We start from the raw sequence: 17,223 nt of genomic DNA on the forward strand, positions 1-17,223 counted from the left end.
GTGTACAGGGATCTGCTAGAATTTAGAGCAGGATGGGGACGTGGCAGGACAGAGAAAACAGAGAGAACTTTGAAAAGAAACTCAGACCCTTGTTGAGTTTGGAGTTCACAAAAACACGCTTTCAAGGAGCAGAGCATGAACCAACAAGGACAGGGAACTGCATCTTGTAATAACCTATAATGGAAAAGGATCTGAAAAAGATGTGAATATGAATCACTTTGCTGTATACTTGGAACTACACAACATTGTAAATCAGCTATAGTTCAATAAAAATTAAAAAGAGGGCTTCCCTGGTGGCGCAGTGGTTGAGAGTCTGCCTGCCAATGCAGGGGACACGGGTTCGAACCCTGGTCTGGGAAGATCCCACATGCCGCAGAGCAGCTGGGCCCATGAGCCACAGTTACTGAGCCTGCACGTCTGGAGCCTGTGCTCCGCAACAAGAGAGGCCGCGATAGCGAGAGGCCCGTGCACCGCGATGAAGAGTGGCCCACGCTTGCCGCAACTAGAGATAGCCCTCGCACAGAAACAAAGATCCAACACAGCCATAAATTAATTAATTAATTAATTAAAAAAAAATTAAAAAGAAAAAAAGGAGCATAGCGTGAAGGGCAACAGAATTCACAGAAGTGTGGGTACGTTGAATGGTGGCAGCCCTATATGTGTCACCTGTGGATAAAGCTTGTAAATCCCTTGCCTGAGTCAAATGGACATTTAAAAGGTCAAGGGCCACTGGAGGAAATCTACACTGCCCTGGCCTGGGGCCCTGGGACAGACCAGAGCTTGGGGAAGGCAGAACCATCTGGGTGGGTGGGGCTTGGATTAAATGTAGGGTCGGGGCTACACTGAGAAGAGAACAGGGTGGAGAAGGTGACTGTGCAAGGTTTGGGTGATGGAGCTGGAACAGTGCCTCAGACTGCTTGGCTCAGAGGAAAGGGAATATTTAAACTGAGACGTGTTATGTTGCATGAAAACCCACCACCACGTTTCAGGTGACGTTAACATTAGAGCTCCTTTTGGTGGCAACCAGTTGGAACTGATTCTGGCTTAACACAGACACACACACACAAAGAGAGAAAAGAAAGAGCAAAGAGCTTTCGTAGAAGGATACAGAAGTTGAGGAGAAAACAGATAACCAATAAGGACCTACTGTATAGCACAGGGAACTCTACTCAATCCTCTGTAATGACCTATATGAGAAAAGAATCTAAAAAAGACTGGATCTATGTATATATATAACTGATTCACATTGCTGTACAGCAGAAACTAATACAACATTGTAAATCAACTCTACGCCAATGAAAAATTGTTTTTAAAAAAAGCAACTTTCCTTTCTACCAACAAAACAAAACAAACAAAAAGAAGCTGAGGAGAAGAAACCAGTGCCACTGGGGCTACCTCAGCAAGAGGCCAGTGACTTTCTCTCTAGAGCTGCAATTACAGTGCTTCAGCTGCTGTGTCCCAGGTTTTGAATTCCTTCTCCCGGAGAGAAAAATACAATTGAACTACCTTAGATCAGCTCTCTAAAGAGCTATGGTTAAGGAGCAGGGCCACTTAGCACAAACTTGGGGGTGTTGCTAGAATCATCAGGGCATGAGGAGTCACCCCAAAATCTCCGATGCAGTTTTACAAAGTGAGAGATCACGGGTGAGGACCGTGGGAGCTGCATAACTAGTGAAAAGGAGAGGACGATGTTACCATCACACAGTTCATTTAACTGTTTATCTAGAAAATCCCACAGAATCAACAGAAACAGATGAGAATTCATAAGACAGCTCAGAATGATCATCACAATCATCAATACCTCTAATAAGTAAGATGAATATACTGGATACAACATTCCCATTCACAATACCAGTTTTGTTAAATTATAAAGTTCCTAAGGATAATCTTATTAAAAATGTGTAAGGGAGGAACAAAAAAGAAGATTTAAGTAGATGAACCTGAGGATGTTGGATTTTCACAGCTAACTTATAGGCTTAGTTTCAACTCATATTTCAATGGGATTTTTTAATTTGCTAAAATTGTCTAAATTTTATCCACAAGAAGAAACAGATGCAAAAAAAAAAAGAAAAAAAAAGCTTTCAAATTGCTAGAAACCAATGAACTTTAATGTAAATACATAAATATTGGACACAAATTCTGGAAACAGCCCAGAATATGAACAGTAGTTTCTCCATGGAGAGAGATAAGGAATGATTTTTTTTTCTTCCTTATAGGTATACTGTTCTCTCCAGATGTCTACAGAAAACTGTGTTCATAAAAGAAGAGAAATGAAAAGTGGTGGGTGTTACTTCTAATAGACTTTTGAGTCACTACTTTTTTGGATATATTTTCCTCTAGTCATCATATGCAATTTAAAAACAAAACTGAGTTTATAGTTCATTAAACTTTTTTTTTTTTTAACAAAGACAGAAATTCAATGTAGAAAAAAAGACCTTGCTGGGAAACAGTCAATGGGAAACACGCGAAACATTTCACAGACGCACAAAAAGCTCACGTTGTAAACAGGATTAAGCTGCTGTAGGTTCCTCATCACATCAGGGTTTCATTTCGCTCAGCCTGAGATCTCGCTCGATTTCAAACTGCCTGTGATCCAGTCGGTCTAGAAAAGCTTTCCCTTCAATGTACCCTTCCTTCCCTCAGTTGTGGGTGGCTAGTTCTTCGCCAGTGCCCTCTTCCTCCTTGAAGCTCTCCCAGCCCAGCTGGGACTTCTCTAGGGTGCTCATCTTCTGCTTCTTGGCTCCTATTTTCCCCAAAAGGCTGCCCATGCCACTTGATCTTTTTAACTCTTTTCAGGTGTGACATGGTATCATGATTCTGCTAGTGTTGGAGGGTCTCCTGCAGAGGTGGGCGTTAGCTGTGGCTCACCGTGGGGACCTATATAGTTCATTAAACCTCTGAATTCTGCTTTTCTTATTTTAATTAAGCATGTTCTCCTATTAGTGAAAAATGAGTTTACCAATGTTAATATCCTTAATATCCCATTGACTTTAGTCATTTGCAAATTTTCAGTAGCAAAAGTAGTACTAAAATAATTCTGTGCTTAGAGGTTTCTGTATTTGAGATTATTTGCCTTAATAAGGGTTCTCCAAAGGGAATAAAAAGGCTCCTGATACATATTGCCAAATTTCTTTTTGGAAAGCATATACTATAATTTATTCTACTCTGAACAGAATAAGCATAACTTTATCAGCATAGGGTAGTATTATTTTTCTTAATTTTTTCTAATGTGATAGACAATTAAAAAGAGCAGATAAGATTACAAGTAACTTTTTTTTCTTCAACTCTTTTCTATCCTTTGTAATACCTTATAATGCTGATGAACTACTTTTATAATCAGAAATGCACACAAACAAGCCTTGTGCAGAAAAAGCATAAAGCTTCTCCCACTGGGGGGCCCCAAACCCTAAGCCAACTGTCTGACTCCGCCAACCAGAAGAGGAACTACTGCAGTTGTTTATAGCCTGCCAGGAGCATCTTTCCAGATCATAGATCATAGGTCTTTGTGAACGTTCGCTCTTCAGTATTCAATCCCCCTCAGGGATGAAAGCGCGGAATCCTAACCACTGGACCGCCAGGGAATTCCCCTCAATCCCTTATTTTTGTTCCCAGAAGCTGGCCATTTTTTCCACTCCTGGTTTCAACTATCTACTTGCTTTTTCCAAAAAGACACGCCTGCCACCACCCTTGGGCTGACACCCTCGTGCCACTGGCTTCTCCGGTAGAGGGACGCTCTCTCGGTTTCTGTTTGGTCTGAACAACCCAAGAGGAATTTAAAAACAAAACACAAGGGCTTCCGTGGTGGCGCAGTGGTTAAAAATATGCCTGCAGGGGCTTCCTTGGTAGCACAGTGGTTGAGAATCTGCCTGTTAATGCAGGGGAATGGGTTCGAGCCCTGGTCTGGGGAGCTCCCACATGCCGCGGGGCAACTAGGCCCGTGAGCCACAACTACTGAGCCTGCGCGTCTAGAGCCTGTGCCCCGCAACAAGAGAGGCCACGATAGTGAGAGGCCCGCGCACCGCGATGAAGAGTGGCCCCTGCTTGCCGCAACTAGAGAAAGCCCTAGCACAGAAACGAAGACCCAACACAGCCAAAAATTTTAAATATATATATATAAATAAATAAATAAATAAATAAATAAAAGATTACTATTAAAAAAAAAATCTGCCTGCCAATGCAGGGGACACAGGTTCGAGCCCTGGTCCGGGAAAATCCCACATGCCGTGGAGCAACTAAGCCCGTGTGCCACAACTACTGAGCCTGCGCTCTAGAGCCCGTGTGCCACAACTAGTGAGCCCGTAAGCCACAACTACTGAAGCCCGTGCACCTAGAGCCCGTGCTCCGCAACAAAAGAAGCCGCCGCAATGAGAAGCCCGTGCACTGCAGTGAAAAGTAGCCCCCGCTCGCACAACTAGAGAAAGCCCGCGCACAGCAACGAAGACCCAACGCAGCCAAAAATAAAATAAATAAATAAATTTATTAAAGAAAAAAAAGGAATTTCAAATTTACAATAACACAACCACGACCAGTTTAAAAAGAAGGGAACTGAGGTTAGATTTGCAAGAATAAAAGGCCTGGATTTATCTACCTGTTGGACTTTATGCCGGTCATTGTCTTATTTTCTCTCAGCCCCAAATTCACCCTATTTGAGTGCTTTAATGAAAATGAATCTGAGCCCTTTAAATAAGTTGCCAGCAGGCCCTGAAGCTTTGCCAGCAGAGGGCGCTGGAGAGGCACCGCAGGAGGAAAGTCTCTTCCGGTTCTGAGGCCACCTCTCCCGGGTCCTGCCAGATGCCTGGCTTCCCCAGTGCCCTCCTGCTGCCCTGCACAGCAGCTCCTCCAGCGCCCTCCTGCTGCCGTGCACAGCAGCCGGCAACACTCAGTGGCCAGCAGCTGCTCCCAGCAGCTCCCCCAGGTGGTTCTGTAGCAGAGTGCCTGCAGTGAGACACCTCCTGTGAACAGGTTTCCCCAGCGTGCTGGAGGGCTGATTTCCAATGAGCTCCAGAGGGCGGGTGTCCAGCAAGTTCCTCAGGTGGCACCACAGCAACCTGCCTGCCACTCAGTAGCTATGGCTAAGCCTTTTCCAACAAGGTCTGCTTCTCCGTTCATGGGGTGAGGGGTGCCTATTAGATATACTATCAGGTAATACTATATCTGCTATTATATACCTGCTATTCCTACATTCTTTAGAGTTCTCTTTACTTCTTACTAGCAAATCCCTAGTCACTCCACTCCCCTGTAGATAAAGATTCCTTATATTAAGCTTTCCCTGTTCAAATTACTGTACAGTTTTTCTCTCCTGATTGGTCTCAGACTGATACAGAGTTTTAGACAAAGCTGGCTTCCAACTGTGGCTGTAACAGAGCGGGTGAAGTCCTGCTCTCTGAAGGTGAACATTTTGTACATAAGAGAAATCTATTGCATATGTAATGAATTGTTACATATTATGACAAAACAAACTCCAAAAACAAATGAAAACTAGAGAAATGGTTTACAATTTCTAGTTTCTTATATACTTTTTCTAAGAAAAATTAACACATATATATATATTTTGGCCGCACCATGAAGCTTTGGGATTTTAGTTCCCTGACCAGGGATCAAACCCGTGCCCCCCTGCAATGGAACCATGGAGTCTTAACCACTGGACCACCAGGGAAATCCCCAAATTAACATATCTTGAGTTCTCCAAACAAAGGAGGAACTAAGGGCAAATTAAGAGACTGTATCCGGTAGTAGAGTATATCCAGAAATGCAGTGTTAGAGAGAGACTAAAAGAAGGCAGAAGGGAACTAACCATATTCAGAGTGGCAGACATTGTGTACACATTCTCATTAAAAACAGAAAGATATTTTTTTTTAAAAAAGAAGATGCAAGCACTGAGGAAAGAGAACAGGTGATTAATAGGAAATAAGAAAATTGATGAAATTCATAAATTATGAAAACACACATTTACTTTATTTTATAGAAAAGGCTGCAAATTTGTTTAATGACTTCTTTAATCAGCAAAGAAAATTCTGGGAAGAAGGTACCTAAGTATTTGGACTTCCTCTTTCTTTCAATCAGTTTATTCCCTCTCTGGAAACCAGGACATACCTCACATGTACACTTGAAGCTGCAGACTCCTGAAAAGTGGGTGTCATTGTTCTCTGTGAACATCTTATGAGCCAAACAGACTGCCCTCTTCTCTAGCTTATGTTTTCAAGTATGTTTGGATGGCAAACAATCTTGGAAGACAGAGATAATATCTCTACTGAACAAAGAACAGGCTTGCTTACCATCTTGGAACATAGAGCAATGGGCAGGGATGATCACTGCCCATTTTAAAAGAGTGCCATTCAGGGACTTCCCTGGTGGTGCAGTGGTTAAGAATCCGCCTGCCAATGCAGGGAACACAGGTTCGAGCCCTGGTCCGGGAAGATCCCACATGCCGTAGAGCAACTAAGCCCGTGCGCCAGAACTACTGAGCCTGTGCTCGAGAGCCTGCAAGCCACAACTACTGAGCCCACGTGCCACAACTACTGAAGCCTGCGCGCCTAGAGCCCGTGCTCCACAACAAGAGAAGCCACCGCAATGAGAAGCCTGCGCACCGCGACGAAGAGTACCCCCGCTCGCCGCAACTAGAGAAAGCCCACACGCAGCAACGAAGACCCAACGCAGCCAAAAATAAAATAAATAAATAAATATATTTAAAAATAAATAAATAAATAAAATAAAAAATAAAAGAATGCCATCCACTATATGTCTGTAATGCAGCCCACTGTGTGCATTGGAGTCATCTGACCCCCTTTGCTTTGCCCTGTGGAATTGGGACTTGGGGAACTGGTGCAAAATTGCTGACAGTCTGGCTGTTTCTATTGTTCTGAGTAATAAACTGCCCTCATCAATAAACTGACCCAGGATTCTGGTGTCTTCAACCAGCAACCAAGAAACTGTGGCAGGCTACCTTGGTAACCTGCAAGTGAGGTGAATTCTCAGACCTTTCACAGAACTTAACAGTGGGTTCTTACAGAAAACTTATGGTTGGATCTTATATTGTTGCTGTTACTTTTAATCCAACCTGACAACCTCTGCTTCTTAACTGGAGTCTTAACTACGTACATTTGATGTAATTATTGATATACTTGGATTTAAATCTACCATCATTTTCCTTTTGCCTCAAGAGCTTCCTTTAACATTTTTTGGAGTGCAGGTCTTTTCGATTATCAACTATTTCTGCTTCTGTTGGTCTGAAAAGGTATTTCACTTTTATTTTTGAAAGATATTTTTGCTGGGGGCATTCATGTTGACAGTTTTTTCTTTCAGTATTTTAAAGACATCCCTGTGTTGTTTTTCAAGTTTGCATAGTTTCTGATGGAAAGTCTGCTGTCATTCTTATCTTTGTTCACCTGAAAGTAACCCCTTTTTTCCTATGGTAGATTTGAATTTTTTTAGCACTAGTTTAATTAAACAGTTTAATTATGATGTACCTGTCTATTAACCTTTTACTGCGTGCCAACATTGTAAATTTTGTGTTCTCGAGTACTAGATTTTATTGTATTTCTATTAAAGATTGTTGAACTGTGTTCTGGGAAGCAGTTAGGTCATGTAGGATAAATCTGATACTTGCTTTTGAGGCTTGCTTTTACGCTTTGTTAGGGTAGGTCCAGAGCAGCCTTTAATTTAGGGTTAATTTTCCCCTACTATTCAGGTGACAGTCTTCTGAGGACTCAACTAATGCCCTGTGTACTCAGCTAATGCCCTGTGTATGGTCTCTCCACTCTGGCTGGTTGGAATGTGATGTATTCTCAGCTCTGTGTAATCCTGGAATCATCGGTTCTACCATTTTCTAGGGTTCTTTCCCTGGCCTCATAGTTTCCTCTCATACCTGCACAGGCCACTACTCAGTCACAGAGGCAAGGAAATCTCTCTGCAGGTCTCCAGAACTTTCCTTCTGTGCAGTCCCCTCTTCCTTGGTATCCAGCCCCACAAAGTCTAACCATCTTGCCGATCTCTGTATCTTCAGCTCAGCAAGACTGTCGGACGTGGTCTGGGGTTCCCCATCCTGATGTGGGATTCCCCTTACCGATCTGCATCATGGAAGCTCCCTCAGGAAGCTGGTTAACTCAGGCATCGGAAAACTCAGCTCCTTAATTTCCCTTCTCTTAGGAATCACAGGCCTGTGCTGCCTGTTGCCCAACATCTCAAAACAGTTGATTTAAATACTTTGTCCTATTTTCTGCTGTTTACAGTAGAAAGGCAATTCTTATGGCAGTTACTCCTTCAAGGGCAAAAGGACAGCCCTGTATGATCGATTTGTAATAAATTGTTAGACTCCTGTGTCTCATTTATTTGCATTTTTTGCCCCTACTAATGTAAGTGAGATCAGGCTTGAAAGTTCTCTATCTTTATCTGTCTTTCCTGGACATAAAAATCTACATCGACTTCTCTAATAATTATTTTAATCTTATCTTTATCTATGTTTATGTTTTCTTTCTCATTCCCATTGCTGTATATTTTTCTCCTCTCCCACCTTGGTCATTCTTGCCAGAGGTTTGTCTATGCTAATGACCTTTCCAAAGAAGCAGCTTTTGGTGTTATATATCAATTGCATTATTTTTAGTTTTTCATTCTATCAAGTTTGGTTTTTATTTTTTATGAATTCTTTCCTCCTGACTTCATTAAGCATATGTAGTTGTTCTTTTTCAAGATTCTTATCTAGAATTCTTATTTTATTTTCTATCCTATTTAAACATTAAATGTATTTATGACTATGAATTTTTTTGACTTATGGCTTTGACTGCTGTCATTGTGAACCCCAGCTCTCATCAGGTGTGTAAGAACCAGAACAACAGCCCTATCAGTTACTAGATTACAACTGTGCAAAGTTTTGTGCTTTGAGTATCACTTCCTTCTTCAATCAGAACCTCACCTCACTTCTATCAACCATGGCCTTGAGAAATCAATCAATCAAAGAGTCATTCCACTTCTAATATCCCATCCTGGGAACTTCCAAACCCAAAATACAAGAAATAAAAATTGTATACTTATTTCCCCTAATGAGAAGCTATTTCAGGATTGTATGTGGGGTTTTCTCACAAGATGCTTTATTTGAGGAGGAAGCTTTCCACAATTTGGAAGACCCGTGAAAACTCAGCTGTGACCCCCTGCCATGCACCAGGACCCTTAATATGGGCACCTCATGAGTCATCTTGCATCTCTCCACTTGAGGTTCCTGGCCCAAAAGAGAGAGATAAGTCACACACTAGGTCTGAGCTCCAGTTTCATTGATGTTCTTAATTTTCTCAGGAAAATTAGATGTCACCCACTGAAATCTGTTTTCTGATTAGATCTATCTTTCTTCCTTCCTTCCTTCCTTTCTTCTTTCTTTTCTTGCTTTTTCTTTCTTTTCTTGCTTTTTCTTTCTTTCTTTCTTTCTTTTCTTTTTAATTTTATTTATTTATTTATTTATTTATTTATTTATTTATTTATTTATTTATTTATTTATTTTTGGCTGTGTTGGGTCTTCGTTGCTGTGCGAGGGCTTTCTCCAGCCGCGGCAAGTGGGGGCCACTCTTCATCACGGTGCGCGGGCCTCTCACCATCGCGGCCTCTCCCGCTGCGGAGCACAGGCTCCCGACGCGCAGGCCCAGCAACTGTGGCTCACGGGCCCAGCTGCTCCGCGGCACGCGGGATCCTCCCAGACCAGGGCTCGAACCCGTGTCCCCTGCATTGGCAGGCAGATTCTCAACCACTGCGCCACGAGGGAAGCCCCCCTTTCTTTCTTTTTCTTTTTCTTTTTCTTTTCTGGCAGTGCCACGCAGCATGTGGGATCTTAGTTCCCTGACCAGGGATCAAACCCGGGCCCCCTGCATTGGAAGCGCAGAGTCTTCACCACTGGACCACCAGGGGAGTCCCTAGACCCATATTTCTAGAAATTCTTGGTGAAACTATATTCTTCATCTAAACTTATCTTAGCTTTTCCTGTCTTACAATGTGTCATTGACCAAAGAGGGGAAAGAGCAAAGAATAGAGAATGAGCAGAAGCCCACCAGGTCCAGAGGACTGGCCAGCTTATGGTCTTGCCCAGCTGATGTCCCTCAGTAGATGAAATTTGCCATGGAAAATCATTCTAAAAGCCTTATGAAGTCTGTTATTCTTCCAACCTATCTTTATTCCCTAAGAATTGGTTTAGGAGAAAGAAAATCTCCCGAACTTTGATCATCAGGGGCTGCAGTTGTTAGGTCTGTGGTCAGAGACAGCCAACCTCTGGCTGGGGGCTGAGGTCAGAGATGCACAAAGGAAACATCTGACAGATCATTGTCAATTCTCCTGGGGTTGTCTCGGTCCAAGCCCACGCCTCCAGCAGGCTAAACACCTGTTTCTTCTGTATATTCTCATTACAATTCAAATTCTTGTGCATATCTTATAAAATGATACAATTTACCAAGTGACCACTTTGAGAAGTTTTCAGTATCACCAAAATTGTCCATCATAGGGGCACCTTAAAACAAAGGGACAAAGTGGGAGGAGGCAGCAAATTTAATTATTTAATTTAATATTCAATGGTCAGCCTTTTATGACTAATATGAAGAACCTTAGAATTTAAGCTGGTATACAGGGAAGCCATAATCCCAGCCTCCCTGACCTACATTAACTAGCACATGTATTGATATTTATAGGTCCTTCAGATGCTCAACCCTGGCTTGAAAGAGTTGATTGAAAGGACCTTGGAAACAATCTGTGTATTCCTGAGCTCCGTCAAACAGAACAGTGACTAAGGAAAGCACAAAACGCGGTACCTGTATAATCCTTACTGAAGACAATTGCTATTTTATTTTGAGTCAAGACTGACTGGGCATCAATCCCATTTTTTTTAAGCTAATTCATTGAGAATTTTAGAAATTGTCTTCAGACAACAATCTGGGGTAGATGAATAGACAGATGCTTTTATCACATTATCCTCATTTTTAAAAAAATAAATTTAGGGGGCTTCCCTGGTGGCGCAGGGGTTGAGAATCTGCCTGCCAATGCAGGGGACACGGGTTCGAGCCCCGGTCTGGGAAGATCCCACATGCCACGGAGCAACTGGGCCCGTGAGCCACAATTACTGAGCCTGCGCGTCTGGAGCCTGTGCTCCGCAACAAGAGAGGCCGCGGCGGTGAGAGGCCCGCGCACCGCCATGAAGAGTGGTCCCCACTCGCCGCAACTGGAGATAAGCCCTAGCACAGAAACGAAGACTCAACACAGTCATAAATAAATAAATAAAAGAACGTGAATTTCTTTAAAAAAAATAAAATAAAATAAAATAAAAATAATAAAATAAATTTATTTATTTAATTTTTGGCTGCGTTGGGTCTTTGTTGTTGCACGCGGGCTTTCTCTAGTTGCGCCGAGTGGGGGCTGCTCTTCGCTGTGATGCGCGGGCTTCTCATTGCAGTGGCTTCTCTTGTTGCGGAGCACGGGCTCTAGGCGCGCGGGCTTCAGTAGTTGTGGCGCTTGGGCTTAGTTGCTCCGCGGCATGTGGGATCTTCCCGGACCAGGGCTCGAACCCGTGTCCCCTGAATTGGCAGGCGGATTCTTAACTACTGGGCCACCAGGGAAGTCCCCATCCTCACTTAGTTAACAGCCTTAAGCCAGAAATTAGGGAATTGGTACTTCATGGCTAGAATGGGATAGATGTATAGCATTTGTCCAAATATTTGGAGAAGGTTAGAGAACAAAAACAGAGTTAGACTCTAATCAAGTTAATGTTTTTTCAAATTAAACACCTGGAGGACCACAGATACTCCTTATGCCTCCCCCGCAAAAGGCTCCCCCCAGAAAGGATACTTGCTGCTACTATGAACAAAAGGGATCCTGGAAGACCAACTGTCCCACTTTGGGCAAGGAAAAATCTAACAGATAATGAGAGGGGTTCCAAAGGAGAAGGGAGCTCCCAACTTGCAATTCTTCCCTTAAAACTCACAAGAAGGGATAAACAACAAGGTCCTATAGCACAGGGAACCATATTCAGTGTCCTGGGATAAGTGATAATGGAAAAGAATATATATGCATAACTGAGTCACTTTGCTGTACAGCAGAAATTAACATAACCTTGTAAGTCAACTATACTTCAATAAAAAATTAAAAATTAAAAACAAAAACACAAGAAGGATTACCATGAACTATTGTGAGCCAAGCTCACTGTTTTCTTAGAGTTACAGATGTTACACTTTCAACAATAACCCTGCTAGTAAGCCCATCCCTCCCCCTTGAAGTCACTTAAACCCAGGAGGTGGATGTCTCTAACAGCCCTCAAGCATCGTCTATGTCCCAGCTGCTGTATCCTTGGTCTTTTCACTAAAAACATGCTCTTGCCCAGCCTAAACTTAAAGAGGAGAGGGATTTATGGAAATGGAATTGCCAGATGAAGATTTCCTAAAAAGGTTCTCTTTCTTGAAATTCTGAAGACGTCCGTATTCATAACCATACCATCGCTAATTCAGACACAAATACATAAATTAGACGCCACTTGAAGATCTCTATGAGGTACCGGAGTTCTACTGGACCAAAAATTTACCACCATTTTCAGGATTACTGGGGCTGAGCACATCAAGGTTCACCGCCCCATCCCAACTTTTACCCAGGCTTGTATGGTACCCTTGAAGCCAGAAGGAAAGGAAGAATTAAAACCCATAGTAAGAGGACTAATAGACAAAAGACTCATTTCACTTTGCACTAGTACTTAGAATACTCATATCCTGACTATTAAGTAACCAATAAATGAGTGTACAGCTTTACTCACCATCTCAGAGCTATCATTAAGATAATTATACCCCACATTCCAGGGGTGTCAATTCCCAATACTATTCTTTCCCCCAGTTCCACCCAAGGCCATCTGTTTTACAGTTGTGCATCTACATTCTGCCTTCTTTAGAGCCTGTTCTCTTAAATTCACGTAATCAATACCTATTCACCTGTCCTTGGTAGAACCCACAGTATACATGCCCCAGAGATTCACTGTGGTTCCTCACTTTTCACAAGTTCTTCATCAGGACCTCAAAGTTGCTCTGTATAATGAGCTTCTGCTAACCTAAAGATGAGAAAAGCACTAAAATGAATTCTACCTACCTTCTGACTTTAAGCACAAAAAGATACTGTCCCAAAAAATTACAGTTTGCAACAAAAGGCTCATTATCCTAGAGCATGATTTATCTCAGGCAAGCTCTTCCCTCTGATTGGCTGACTACAGGCCATCCAGAACTTCCCCAGACCCACTATGGAAAAAGGTATTATAAACAGAGTGTCCTCAACTTCTCTGAAATTACTTCATCTTTAGGACCTTTAGGTGACAAGGCCCCTTTCCTGGGAACACACGTCATGAACACGAATTTTGCAGACCAGCTAGCTCTTCAACAACCCTCTATCCTTGGTCAGTCGAACTGACCAAAAGTTTTAGAATCTTCTTTGAACTTAATGGTCCCGCAAGCTGTACAACCTTTGTTTATTTAATGAAATGCACAGGGGCTTCCCTGGTGGCGCAGTGTTTAAGAATTCGCCTGCCAATGCAGGGAACAGGGGTTTGAGCCCTGGTCCGGGAAGATCCCACATGCCGCAGAGCAACTAAGCTCATGCGCCACAACTACTGACCTGTGCTCTAGAGCCCGCGAGCCACAACTACTGAGCCCACGTGCCACAACTACTGAAGCCCGCACGCCTAGAGCCCGTGCTCCACAACAACAAAAGCCACCGCAATGAGAAGCCCGCGCACCGCAACGAAGAGTAGCCCCCGCTTGCCGCAACTAGAGAAAGCCCATGTGCAGCAACAAAGACCCAACACAGCCAAAAATAAATAAATACAAATAAATAAATTTTTTAAAAAAAGAAAGAAAGAAATGCACAACATTCCTGGCTAAGAAAGAAATGCACAACATTCCTGGCTAAGCCAGCTTACATCCCATGAAATATCATTACTTTCTCCTACACATATTTCTCTCCACTGTAATTCTTTGAACCCTGCTATGCTCCTCCCGTCCCCAAAGAAGGCAAGATGTATTTTCCCTGGCATTCGTGCAAGAATCACCCATGCCCCATGAAGACTTACCAGAAATGCCTTTGGACAGTCCACCCTTGACCGTGATTCCTGATGGATCAGATCTACAGACGGAGACAGGAAATGATCAGGCTGACTATGTCATAGCAGATCTCAAATCACTCTCAGAATGATTCCTTACAGCCCAGGTGGCAGAATTGATTTCCCTTACTAGAGCCTGCTAACCAGAGAGAGAAAAGAGGGTTAGTATATACAGGCAGTAAATATGCCTTGAGGTCATCTATGATGTCTGGGTGCTTTAGAAACAGCGAGGCTAATGTCAATGGGGATCCCTATCAAGGTCAAGGAACTCTGAAATACCCTAATGTTACCAAAGAAATAAGTAATGTCCAGGGTGATCCAGTGGCTAAGAGAAATGCTCTATCCGATCATCTACCCTAAGCAGGGGCCCCTTAGAAGAGTGCTGGCCAATCAAAATAACCCAAAACCCCATGACCATGGAAGGGTTCAAAGAAACCATTATAGAATGCTAAAAGTACACTCCAATATCAAAGAAGTACTGAGAGAGATCTAGATATAAATTATGTAAAGATACTCCCTGAAGTTCTGGAAGCACCAGAGCCTTTCATAGAGAGAATCTTGCTGAGGTACCAGGTAAGAACCCCACCGCTGCAAGGATACACTGCTGCCATTTTGATGTTGTTGCCGAAGGTGCCTTACCTGCCGTCGACGTGGTCCTGGCAAAAGCAAACCATTCAAGGTGGGGTGTGGACACAAGCCAAAGCCTCAAGGTCCATTTGAAGTCTTCCAAATAGGCTTCAGATAATTACCCCCTACCCACTACCCCCTCACAGTGGGGTATGACTGCTGGCCGGATGTTTTTTTTCAGGGTGCATCAAAACTTTTCACTGTAACCCCAATATTCATAGCAGCACTATTTATAACAGTCAAGACATGGAAGCAACCTAAATGGCCATTGACAGATGAATGGATAAAGAAGATGTGTTAAAATATGTACAATGGAATACTACTCAGCCATAAAAAAGAATGAAATAATGCCATTTGCAGCAACATGGATGGATCTAGAGATTATCATAGTAAGTGAAGTAAATCAGACAGAGAAAGACAAGTATCATATGCTGTCACTTATATGTGGAATACAAAAAAATGATATAAATGACCTTATTTACAAAATCAGAAACAGACAGACTTAGAAAACAAACTTATGGTTACCAAAGGGGAAAGGTGGGAGGGGGGTGGTTAAACTAGGAGGTTGCGATTAACATACACACTACTATATAGAAAACAGATCATCAACACGGACCTACTGTATAGCACAGGGAACTCTACTCAATACTCTGTAATAACCTATATGGGAAAAGAATCTGAAAAAGAATAGATATATGTATAACTGAATCACTTTGCTGAACAGCTGAAACTAGCACAACATTGTAAATCAACTATACTCCAATATAAAATAAAAATCAGATTTAAAAAATGTTAAAAAAAACCCCACAAACATACAAACTCTTCAGCTGACGTTCAAATAAATTAACTTGTCCAAAAACAAACAAACAAACAAAAAATACACAAAAAAACTTTTCACTGTCAAAGAGCTAAGGCTCTAACACTACACTAAATAGTACATTCTGGGCGCTTCCCTGGCGGTCCAGTGGTTAGGACTCCGTGCTTCCACTGCAGGGGGTGTGGGTTCCACCCCTGGTTGGGGAACTAAGATCCCCGCATGCCATGCAGTGTGGCAAAAAAAAAAAAAAAAAAAAAAGGTACATTCTGTATGATTATGACGGTATAGAACAGGCAAAACTCATCTGTGGGGAAAGAAAACACAGGACAGTTGTCTCTGGGGTGGCTGGACACAGGCCTCACCTGGGAAGGGGACTGGAGGACTTTCTGGAATGATACTGTTTATGTTCTGATAGGAGGTGGAGACACACTGATTTATGCAACTGTCAAAACTCATGGTGAACTTAGGACGTGTGCATGTCATCATATATAAATTTTACCTTAAAAAAAAAAGAACCATAAACAAATATTGCACTTTAGTTAGTGATATGCATGTTGAAATAATTTAGGGATGAAGTACACTGATGGCCGCAGTAGCTTCCTATTCCCTTCAAAGACTTCCTAGTACTCCTTCAATAAAGTCTTGCAAGTAATGATGTAAGGAAACTTACATCTTCACAAGTGGTTTTGCAAGACCTGGCCTCTGCTGATTCTCCAGCTTCCCTAGCTGTCTGTTCCACAGGAAGCATCCTTCAGTTCTGTGAATCAGGCACACTCCTTCCAGGCCTCAGAGCCTTGGCACCAAGGGTTCCTCTAACCTGGAATACCACTTGCTCTCATCACCTAGTTAATTTCTAGAGCTCTTTCACACCTTCTGTCCTCTCAGCCTAGGTCAGGACATGCTCTTCTTCCCTTTCATTGCTTCTTTACGGTTAATTCTTTGCTCCCATCACATAGTTACACTTTCATCAAATATTTACACAAATATTTGTCTTCCTCATAAGACTGCTTTGGGGACCAGGGCTGGACAGAGCTGCTTCGCTCACAACTGTATTCCCAGTGACCAGCACATCAAGAGCAAGGAGTTCAGGAATTTTGTTGGGTAAATAACTAAAAAGCAAATTAGAAAAAGATAACCACTTTTCACGTGAGAGATGGCAGCTTTAAAGGACTGGCAATATTCCGTATGAGGTGAGGGTGTGGAGACAACAGGGCACTCACACTCATTGTTGATGGAGGTATAAACCAGGAGCAGTTTGAAGTACCTATCAAAATGTTCAAGGTTGATACCGTTGATCCAGAGACTTCACACCTCGGTATTTATTCTGCAGGCACAGTAGCACAAATAAGTATTTGTATAACAGTGTTCCCAGAAGTAGCTTGAAGTGTTGAAAAACTGACAACAACTTAAATACCTTTCTAAGAGGAGGCTGAAAAACTAAGGTACACTCATAAAATGAATTTCTGCACCATGCAGCCATTATAAGGAATGAAGTTAATACTAATGTACCGTTAGTAACAATAACTAGTGGATAGTGAGAAAAGTTGCATAAAACTCTAAAGTATAATCACATTTTGTTTTTTAAAAAATCGCACATATATAAATACAATTTAAAAGTCTGGTAGGGACTTACTTCCCTGGTGGTCCAGTGGTTAAGACTCCGCCTCCTAGTGCAGGGACGCCACGT

This window comes from Balaenoptera acutorostrata, chromosome 17 (genome assembly GCF_949987535.1).
Source record: "Balaenoptera acutorostrata chromosome 17, mBalAcu1.1, whole genome shotgun sequence".
Lineage (NCBI taxonomy): Eukaryota > Metazoa > Chordata > Mammalia > Artiodactyla > Balaenopteridae > Balaenoptera > Balaenoptera acutorostrata.